The 9,459-nt window shown below is 36.9% G+C and overlaps 1 long non-coding RNA gene across 1 annotated transcript; it reads left to right on the forward strand.

The window, feature by feature from the left end:
- The first annotated feature begins 83 nt into the window (after window positions 1-83).
- On the forward strand, window positions 84-6,592 carry LOC140154226 (uncharacterized). Its single transcript, XR_011859270.1, has 4 exons — window positions 84-166; window positions 1,080-1,331; window positions 3,522-3,767; window positions 6,496-6,592. It is a non-coding gene; the product is annotated as an uncharacterized lncRNA (long non-coding RNA).
- The last annotated feature ends 2,867 nt before the right edge of the window (window positions 6,593-9,459 follow it).

A 9,459-nucleotide genomic window follows, 5' to 3' on the forward strand; every position in this document is an offset into this window, starting at 1 on the left:
ACAGTATTCGATGTCACACGACAGCTTTGAGTGAAACAGATAATTTTATATCTCCTGAATTCGTCTTTTGCTTCTTTGTAAATAGATGTTAGCGCTCCTCCAAGGGAAGTGAAATTTCGTGTTGGACCTCTTGAGTGTTTCGGAAATCTGGAAACGCTTGGTGCAGGTAAATTCAACTATTATGTAATGCTGTAACATTTCTATACAGTATAGAGGCCAGCCTCATGAAATTTTCGTGTCGTTGGACAGATGTTTCAAATAGATAAATCATATATCAAAATGTTCAAAAGAGTCTGAAGAATCTTTTCTGCTATGTTGTCAATTTTGTAACCCGCGAGTTCTATTCCGTTCCCGTGGCAACGGTCACCCTTTTGAGGATTTTTGTCACTGAGTGTTTTACCCAAAAATGGAACCGATAAACCCAGATATTTCATTTTTCGTCAATCCTAATACCAATCAAATTCCACGTGTGCTTACAGAATATAGCATACAAATAATGTAGCTAAGAATTGTGGTGGTAAAATCATACACGAAAACAATATTATTGTTGCAAAAGTGACAATAAAGTGGTAGCCCCTATTACAGGGGAATTTTGTGAATACGTAAGCTTACAGAATGAAATCAACGCAAGCTGCATACAGATTAATTATTATAATGACCTGTTCATAATATGCAGTCAAATCAAGAGCGAAATCGGGACATGCAGCGGTAATTTATGGCCTCTTGTCACAAAAATCTGCATGCTCACTAAACGTGAACAAAATTGAAACAATTGCAAAGTACAGTTTTGTATGAGATATGAGGTTAAAAATACTAAAATAGTAAACCACAGAGTATAATCTTTACGATGAACTATGATTTTTTAATGTTTATTGTTTTTAAAAAAAGAATTGTTTTAGGCGGCTACGCGCAGCAAATTTTAGGGCACACAAAAAAACTATGCGTAACCTTCGTACACGTTGTAGTTATACAATACACTGTGTTGTCGAATTTTGCTTCACCTCGATGTTCTTACACATTATCGGACATGCATGCTTTGTTCGCATCATACTTTTAAACAAATATTTTGTTTTATCCAGACGAAGAGCCTCCAAATTTAATATGCTATGATGAAATAATGTCAACTCGTTCCCACCATTATAAAAACCAGGCGGCGTATGCATTATTTTGGAACTTTCCTGAAATTTCTGACAATTCGGGTCAAATTACTCGTCTCACATGTGACCCAGCAAACCATGCAAGGCCGCAGATTGGCACGTGGATATCGACGTGTAGTGCATATGACGATGCTGGGAATGTTGGGACGTGCAATATAACTTTACGGGTCCAAGGTAAGAATATACTCTCCCGACGAAATGTCTTTCCGCAGTAACAATTGTTGAATTATTAGTAAATAATACTAACTTGAAATCATCTATAATATTCTTATGATCTCATGAAAAACCTGTACCAAATCCCCAGAGGAAAAGTGACGGCGCTGTGCTTAATAAGCTAATTATGACGTCAGTCCTTGACGACCACCATAACAACAGATGTCACCCGGGGTATTTGAACTCTTTTTTTAAACATGTGATGCATAACAAATGATCAAGGTTATGAATTGTGATACTAGAGGAATAAAGGTATCCCCGATTACAACGGATTAGTAATTTTTATGCGATTATGTTATTTGCCAAGATCCAAAAGAGACAACATCCATTCAGTTAATATCATGCAGCCTCACTACAGGGATTTCATATCTAGCAGCGCATTATAGTTTGATTTCGACTTCCAAAATTGTTCAGTTTTAACATCAGATCAGGCCGGCTCAAAATGCCAAAAATTACCGATCACCAGAAGGGAATAATAGAAGTATATCATAGTGAGGAAAATATAACCGTGAAATTGTAAGATTATTGAATGTTGACGAGGAATCTGTTCGATATAATTTGAGGAAAAAAGGAGATTCGTGGCTCAATGGACACTCACCCGAAATCTGGACGGCCGAAAAACAACAACACCAAGATAATAATAACAACCGAACCCAAATAACGTTTGAATCAAATATTGTTGATGATGACCAGCAGTGCAGTCGGGATAACTGCAAGTCGATCATGATAACTTTTTGATAGCAAGAGGGCATTGACGTCATAATGAGCCTCATTGAACAGCGCCGCCACTTTTTTCAATTACTGTGTAATTTACCGCAAAATACGGATATTTTTTCCTTCTTTATTTTTGTAATAAATGAGGGTTCCAGGTTCCTGCAATTATGACTATTAATGATTAAAGGGTTTATATTTTAGTGACAGGTTATCCAGGGTTGTCAAAACCCGAACAAATCAAATCAAAACAAAAATAGCTAGTTCCACCAGGGCACTCCCCAGCAAACACAAAACGTTTTCGACATCATTCGCAAAAGGTTATAAAAGGTTGTCAGAAAACGTTTAAATGTCGGGTTATATAAAGAGTACATTAATGGTATAAAACGTTCATAACATTAAAAAACATTTGTTGGTAATTTACTGCACAGCAAATACAAATGTTTTACAAAAAACATTTAAATGTCGGGTTATATAAATGGTATAAACACGTTTTAATAATATTCCAAAAACATTTTTGAAAACTTGGTGCAAATCATTCTAAACAGAATGTTATTTTGGGGTTGAAAAAATATTTTGCAAAAAATGTTTGCGCAAAATATTTACAATAACGTTTTTAAAATGTTTTCATGACCTTTATATAACCCGACATTTAAATGTTATTAAAATGTTTTGTAAAAAACATTCTAAGAACATTTCTTTGTTTGCCTGGTGCAAATATTTTAACATAATGTTATTTAAGTGTGGACAAAATATTTGGCCAAAAATGTTTGCAAAAATAGTTTACAATGACATTTCGAAAACATTTTACAAATATTTTTGTAGTGTGTTTTCATACAAAACGTTTTAAAACGATTTCATAACCTTTATATAACCCGACATTTTAATGTTATTAAAACGTTTTTACCTAAACCAAAACCCAAAATATAACTTATTTAAAACGTTTTAAAAACGTTTTTGTGTTTGCTGGGTCATCAAGGTGCTCGACTTAAATGGTGCGAGAAGTTGCGGGATCGAATCGCCCTTATAAAAGCTCCTAAAATCCTGAAAGAAAAAATACACATAGGTTTCTACTATTTTTCGAACTAATTCTGACCTTAAAGTAATCGCTAACAGCCCTCGGTACCTCGCGTGCAGGGAGATGTTGCGGTCATCGGGTTTAGTGGTTATGGAATAGGAAAAGTAGGAATAGTTTGATATGGGACCGTAGTGGTCAGCGACAACCCAACCTGTAAAGTGTGTTGAGGTTTGTGGAGCAATGTCTAGGTGTTTGTGCCTTTGCGTAGCGCACTTTTAATCACTGTGATTTTTTATACAGTAATTCGAGTGATATAATAGTCTCTCTCATACTTGATTTGATGTCTCCCTTAAAAGCAGTTACTGCTGTCCATTCTTGATAAAATCTAAATATGCTAATTAGAGAATGTGATTTGGTTTTAGACTTACACGGACCGCAGATAACCTGTCCACCGAATATTAATGTCCCCACCGATTATGGACATGGAACAACAATCGTTAATTGGACGGAACCACGATATTACTTCGAAAATAGTGGTGTTCCAGTAAATATTACGTGTACGCTGCCATCGGGCTACGGTTTCCCTCCTGGAACTACGACGGGTTCTTGCAGTGGAACTGATCCATCTGGCAACGTGGGAGCATGCTCATTCACTGTCATTGTATATTGTATGTATCTTGAAGCTAGCATTGGCCATAAGAGTCATAACTATAAAACTCAATTTAGCCGCGCTGAAATTAATTTCACATCCCTGTAATTAATTTCGGCGTGGAGAAGTTCTCAACCAATCAAAAAAGTACATTATTAGAGTCACGCGGTAGCCGTGACCAGCAAGTTTTTAAAAAAAAGACTGTTAAAGAAGACTAATAAGATGCTCCCGCGAGACTATATTTACACCTACCATTAAAACACTTGACTTCTATTGTTCTATGATATTTTTCGCTGGGTACAAAGTGTATCTAAAACCATGTTTAATGTTATTTAGAGTCCCAAATGTAATATCTTGACCACTCATTAATTCAAAAAGGGACACCAATCCTACAGGCAACCATTGTTTAATAATAAACAAACACTTTTGCTTCATTTCACCCGGTATTTCATAGCGAAAATTAGTGGAAAATAATGCTGATCCAGAATTTTTGGACAAGGCTACAGCACTAGCGGGCAATCACCTACACACTACTTTTTCAGATTTACTTCCAATTATACTCTAGCATTTTCTGAGATACCCTACACACTAAAAATTCTGAGCCCCATTCGCCAAAAAATCAAGTTTTTCACAATTCTTTTGTTCTTTCCGGACGATGCACCCATTCATATAATAAATAATGTACTTCGACACAGCAATTTATAGCGGAGTCCTGTAGCTCAATCGAGTTTCGGCGTTCGACTCCGGATCCGGGGATCCGAGTTCGAAACCCGATGACCAACTGTTTTTTTCAATATTGTATTAAACAATACTTTTATTGTCATTAATCAAGGATAACACAATTTTAATCATCCAGTGCTATTGTGATATTATTTTTTTTTATCAAAGCAAGATGTTTGATTCTCAGGTTTATTATTTATTATATTAAGGGCCTATTTAAAAAAAAAACCTATAGTGCAGCCGCTTGCAGAACAAATAATAAAAGAAATCTCTTTATTACTTTCTTTATTTATTTAAATCTGAACAACACAACAATCTGAATAACACAAGAAACTAGATCAGGTTACCAATATTTTCTCATTTAAATAAAGTTCTGTCCTACCACGGGCGATTCGCATGATAGTAGGACAATAAAACATGTAATATGTATGAATGGTTGTTGAATCGATCTAGAGACCTGTCCCTCTGTCATCTTCAGCTATCGTAGAACTGTATTCCTACATGACTGTCATTTCAATTGTTATACCGTTCCGGTTGGTTTGTTGCATACACTCTATAGGTGTGAAACATTGTTCCACTAATATGGAAGGCCAGCAGGGACAAAAACGTATCCAAAAAGAGACAACCAAATATGGAAGGCCATTAAAGTCATACGTAAAGACAAATTAGCAAAGCGGCAAAAATACACAAAGGCCTATTGAAAGGAGGGACTGTCCCCACCACAGACACACAGAACAACTTGGCACAGCCTATAGGAATGTGCAACAAGATTTTCCACAGGGCTGCAAAGAACCACAAGCCGCGAAATTTTGATAGCCAACAAGCTTAATCTATTTAATTAACCCTCGATAGAGAGCAGGGCTTGAAGAATGAGGGAAATTAAAATCACAAACCGCGAAAGACCGCCAACAACCGCCGCTCAATAGGGATGTCAAACTACTAGATTGTCCCACATGGTTACAAAGAACCACAAACCGCGAATTTTGGATATCCACCTAAATTGCCCCGCGGGGCTACAAAGAAGTATGGTTATCCAACAAGCTTAAGCTATAAATTACCCCCCAGAGAGACTGCAGGGCTTGAAGAATGAGGAAATTAAAACCACAAATCGCGAAAGACCGCCAACAACCGCCGCTCAATAGGGATGTCAAACTATACATTGAAAATGAATTTTGCCGAACTAAAACACTGGCCGCGGCGAAATTCACCTGGCCATTAGAGTCATAACCAGCTCATTTTTGACGCGGCGAAATTAATTTCACCACGCTGGAAATAATTTATCCACGTGCTGAAATTTTCAGCCAATCAAAATAGTGGTTTGCACACTGTGACCAATAGACAGACACGCTCAAAGTGTGAGAATTAATTTTGCCGAGCTGAAATTCTGAATTTCACTGCGGTTAAATTAATTTATTAAATTATATGTGAGTTATGATTCGGATGGCCAGGTCAATTTCAGCGCGGTAAAATTCAGAATTTCTCCACGCCAAAATTCGTAATTTGGCCGGGCTGAAATTGAGAATTTTGCCGAGGCAAAATTCGAATTTTGCATCTGTGAAATTAATTTTCAAATTTTCAGCTTGCCTTTTGATTGGGTCCAGGCAACAAGAAACTATTTTGATTGGTCAAGAATTTCAAGAATTTCAGCGGAGAAATATTTAGCTAGTTATGACTCTAATGGCCATTAAAAATATATAACATTTTATCTATCATACGATGATCAGCCACTATTACAGGAGTTTTTTTAACTGTTCGGCGTGACCAGTTCTTGCCATTTTGGGGCATTCTTTTAATTGCTGATTAGAAATATCCCGAGAAACCCGCCAATACAGAAATGCACCAATAACGTTGCAAATGTATAATACTAATAGTATGTCATTGGCAGCCTATCAGGTCAGTCAGGTATTTTCAGATAAAATGATTTCTATGTATTGTACATTTCTATAGCAAAAAATATTTGTGGTATCATAAGAAGCTTTGTAAAATGAGTAAAATTTCTTCTTTCAAATCTATGGGTCAAATTTCAGATCGTCAACAAACGTGTTTTACATTGAAAAAATCTTTGGAGCGCGAATTTCCTGGTCAACAACCCGAAGACGGATTGTTTGAAATAGACCCCGCAGGGCTACAAAGAACCACAAACCGCGAAATATGGATATCCAACCAGTTTAAAAGACAAATTAGCCACCGATAGAGGCCAGGGCCTGAACAAGTAGAGAAATTAAAACCACAAACCGCGAAAGAACGCCAAAAACCGCAGCTCACTAGGGATATCCAACTAGATTGGCCCGCAGGGCTACAAAGAACCACAAATCGCGAAATTTGGATATCCAACAAATTAAAACCACAAACTGCGAAAGACAACCAACAACCGCCGCTCAATAGAAACATCCAGCTATATTGCCCCGCAGGGCTTCACAAACCACACACTGTGAAGTATAGTTATCCAACAAGCTTAAACTATAAATTAACCCCGATAGAGGGTAGGGCATCAAGAATGAGGGAAATCAAAACCACAAACCGCGAAAGACCGCCAACAACCGCCGCTTAATAGGGAAATCCAACTAGATCTATAAATCTAAATAACTATCAACTGTGAAATTTGGATATCCAACTAGTTTGCCCCGCAGGGCTACAAAGAACCACACACCGCGAAGTTTAGTTATCCAACAAGCTTAAACTATAAATTAACCCCCGTTTGAGGGCAGGGCATGAAGAATGAGGGAAAATAAAACTACAAACCGCGAAAGACCGCCAACAACCGCCGCTTAATAGGAAATCCAACTAGATTGCCCGCAGGGCTACAAAGAACTATCAACCGAGAAATTGGGATATTCAACTAGATTGCTTGCAGGGCTACAAAGAACCACACACCGCGAAGTATAGTTATCCAACGAGCTTAAACTATAAATTAACCCCCGATAGAGGGTAGGGCATGAAGAATGAGGGAAATTAAAACTACAAACCGCGAAAGACCGCCAACAACCACCGCTTAATAGGAAATCCAACTAGATTGCCCCGCAGGGCTACAAAAACCACAATCATTAAAACATAATTATCTTGCTAAGTCGTGGCACTTAGACGCTTCCGTAGTATAAGCCTTGCTACATAGTTTCAATTTGAAGTAAATCGGACTGACTCTGTGTCTCGCTGGCATCGTCAACATTGGGTATGTGTTGTTCATATTTACATTTTCTTAGTTGCCTTGAATAACTAAAGTATATTAAAATGTATATGTATCCCTATTAACATTACAGTCACGCAGTAGCAGTGACCAGCAAGTTTTCAAAATAAACGGCTGATAAAGTTTTATTAAATTATTTACTGTCATAAATCAAGGATACATAATTTCAAGCATCTATTTTTCGTTTTATTCGTTTTATGGAGTACTTCGTAACCCGATTACTTTCCAAGCTTAGAGCTGCTTGGCTACATTCATAAAAGAAAGAAAATCCACCAAAAAACGTTGACAACGTAAAAGAAAGCAGCAAGTTTAAAAAGCCCCACCTCGGCTCACTTTTTGAAACTTGGTCCCATTTTGAATATCAACAGCAAATTGGTGTTTTTAACGTTTAAACAATAGCATCATTGCCATTAACATGCCTACTTGTTATTCGTTTAATTCAATCATTGGTCATGAACTTAATAATTATTATAAAACAAAACATATATAGGATATTGGCCAAGAACAACATATTAACCTTTCTGATCGTTCCAGAATGCTAACAACTTAATATCGCATCGGCACATTAAAGATACATAACACTTCTGGAAATGTTTTAAGTTGATAATTATGACAAAGATTAAATCAGTATCTTTTACAAATGGGACCAAGTTTCAAAAAGTGAGCCGAGGTGGGGGCTTTTTAAACTTGCTGCTTTCTTTACGTTGTCAACGTTTTTTTGGTGGATATGTTGTAACCAATAAAACAACACGCTCTAACTTTGAAAATGAATTTTGCCGAACTAAAACACTGGCCGCGGCGAAATTCACCTGGCCATTAGAGTCATAACCAGCTCATTTTTGACGCGGCGAAATTAATTTCACCACGCTGGAAATAATTTATCCACGTGCTGAAATTTTCAGCCAATCAAAATAGTGGATTGCACACTGTGACCAATAGACAGACACGCTCAAAGTTTGAGAATTAATTTTGCCGAGCTGAAATTCTGAATTTCACTGCGGTTAAATTAATTTATTAAATTATATGTGAGTTATGATTCGGATGGCCAGGTCAATTTCAGCGCGGTAAAATTCAGAATTTCTCCACGCCAAAATTCGTAATTTGGCCGGGCTGAAATTGAGAATTTTGCCGAGGCAAAATTCCGAATTTTGCATCTGTGAAATTAATTTTCAAATTTTCAGCTTGCCTTTTGATTGGGTCCAGGCAACAAGAAACTATTTTGATTGGTCAAGAATTTCAGCGCGGTGAAATTAATTTCGGCGCCGCTGAAATTCAGAATTTCTCCACGCCAAAATTCGTAATTTGGCCGGGCTGAAATTGAGAATTTTGCCGAGGCAAAATTCCGAATTTTGCATCTGTGAAATTAATTTTCAAATTTTCAGCTTGCCTTTTGATTGGGTCCAGGCAACAAGAAACTATTTTGATTGGTCAAGAATTTCAGCGGCGCCGAATTTCAGCGGAGAAATATTTAGCTAGTTATGACTCTAATGGCCATTAAAAATATATAACATTTTATCTATCATACGATGATCAGCCACTATTACAGGAGTTTTTAACTGTTCGGCGTGACCAGTTCTTGCCATTTTGGGGCATTCTTTTAATTGCTGATTAGAAATATCCCGAGAAACCCGCCAATACAGAAATGCACCAATAACGTTGCAAATGTATAATACTAATAGTATGTCATTGGCAGCCTATCAGGTCAGTCAGGTATTTTCAGATAAAATGATTTCAATGTATTGTACATTTCTATAAAAAAAATATTTGTGGTATCATAAGAAGCTTTGTAAAATGAGTAAAATTTCTT

Source organism: Amphiura filiformis, chromosome 6 (assembly GCF_039555335.1).
Source record: "Amphiura filiformis chromosome 6, Afil_fr2py, whole genome shotgun sequence".
NCBI lineage: Eukaryota > Metazoa > Echinodermata > Ophiuroidea > Amphilepidida > Amphiuridae > Amphiura > Amphiura filiformis.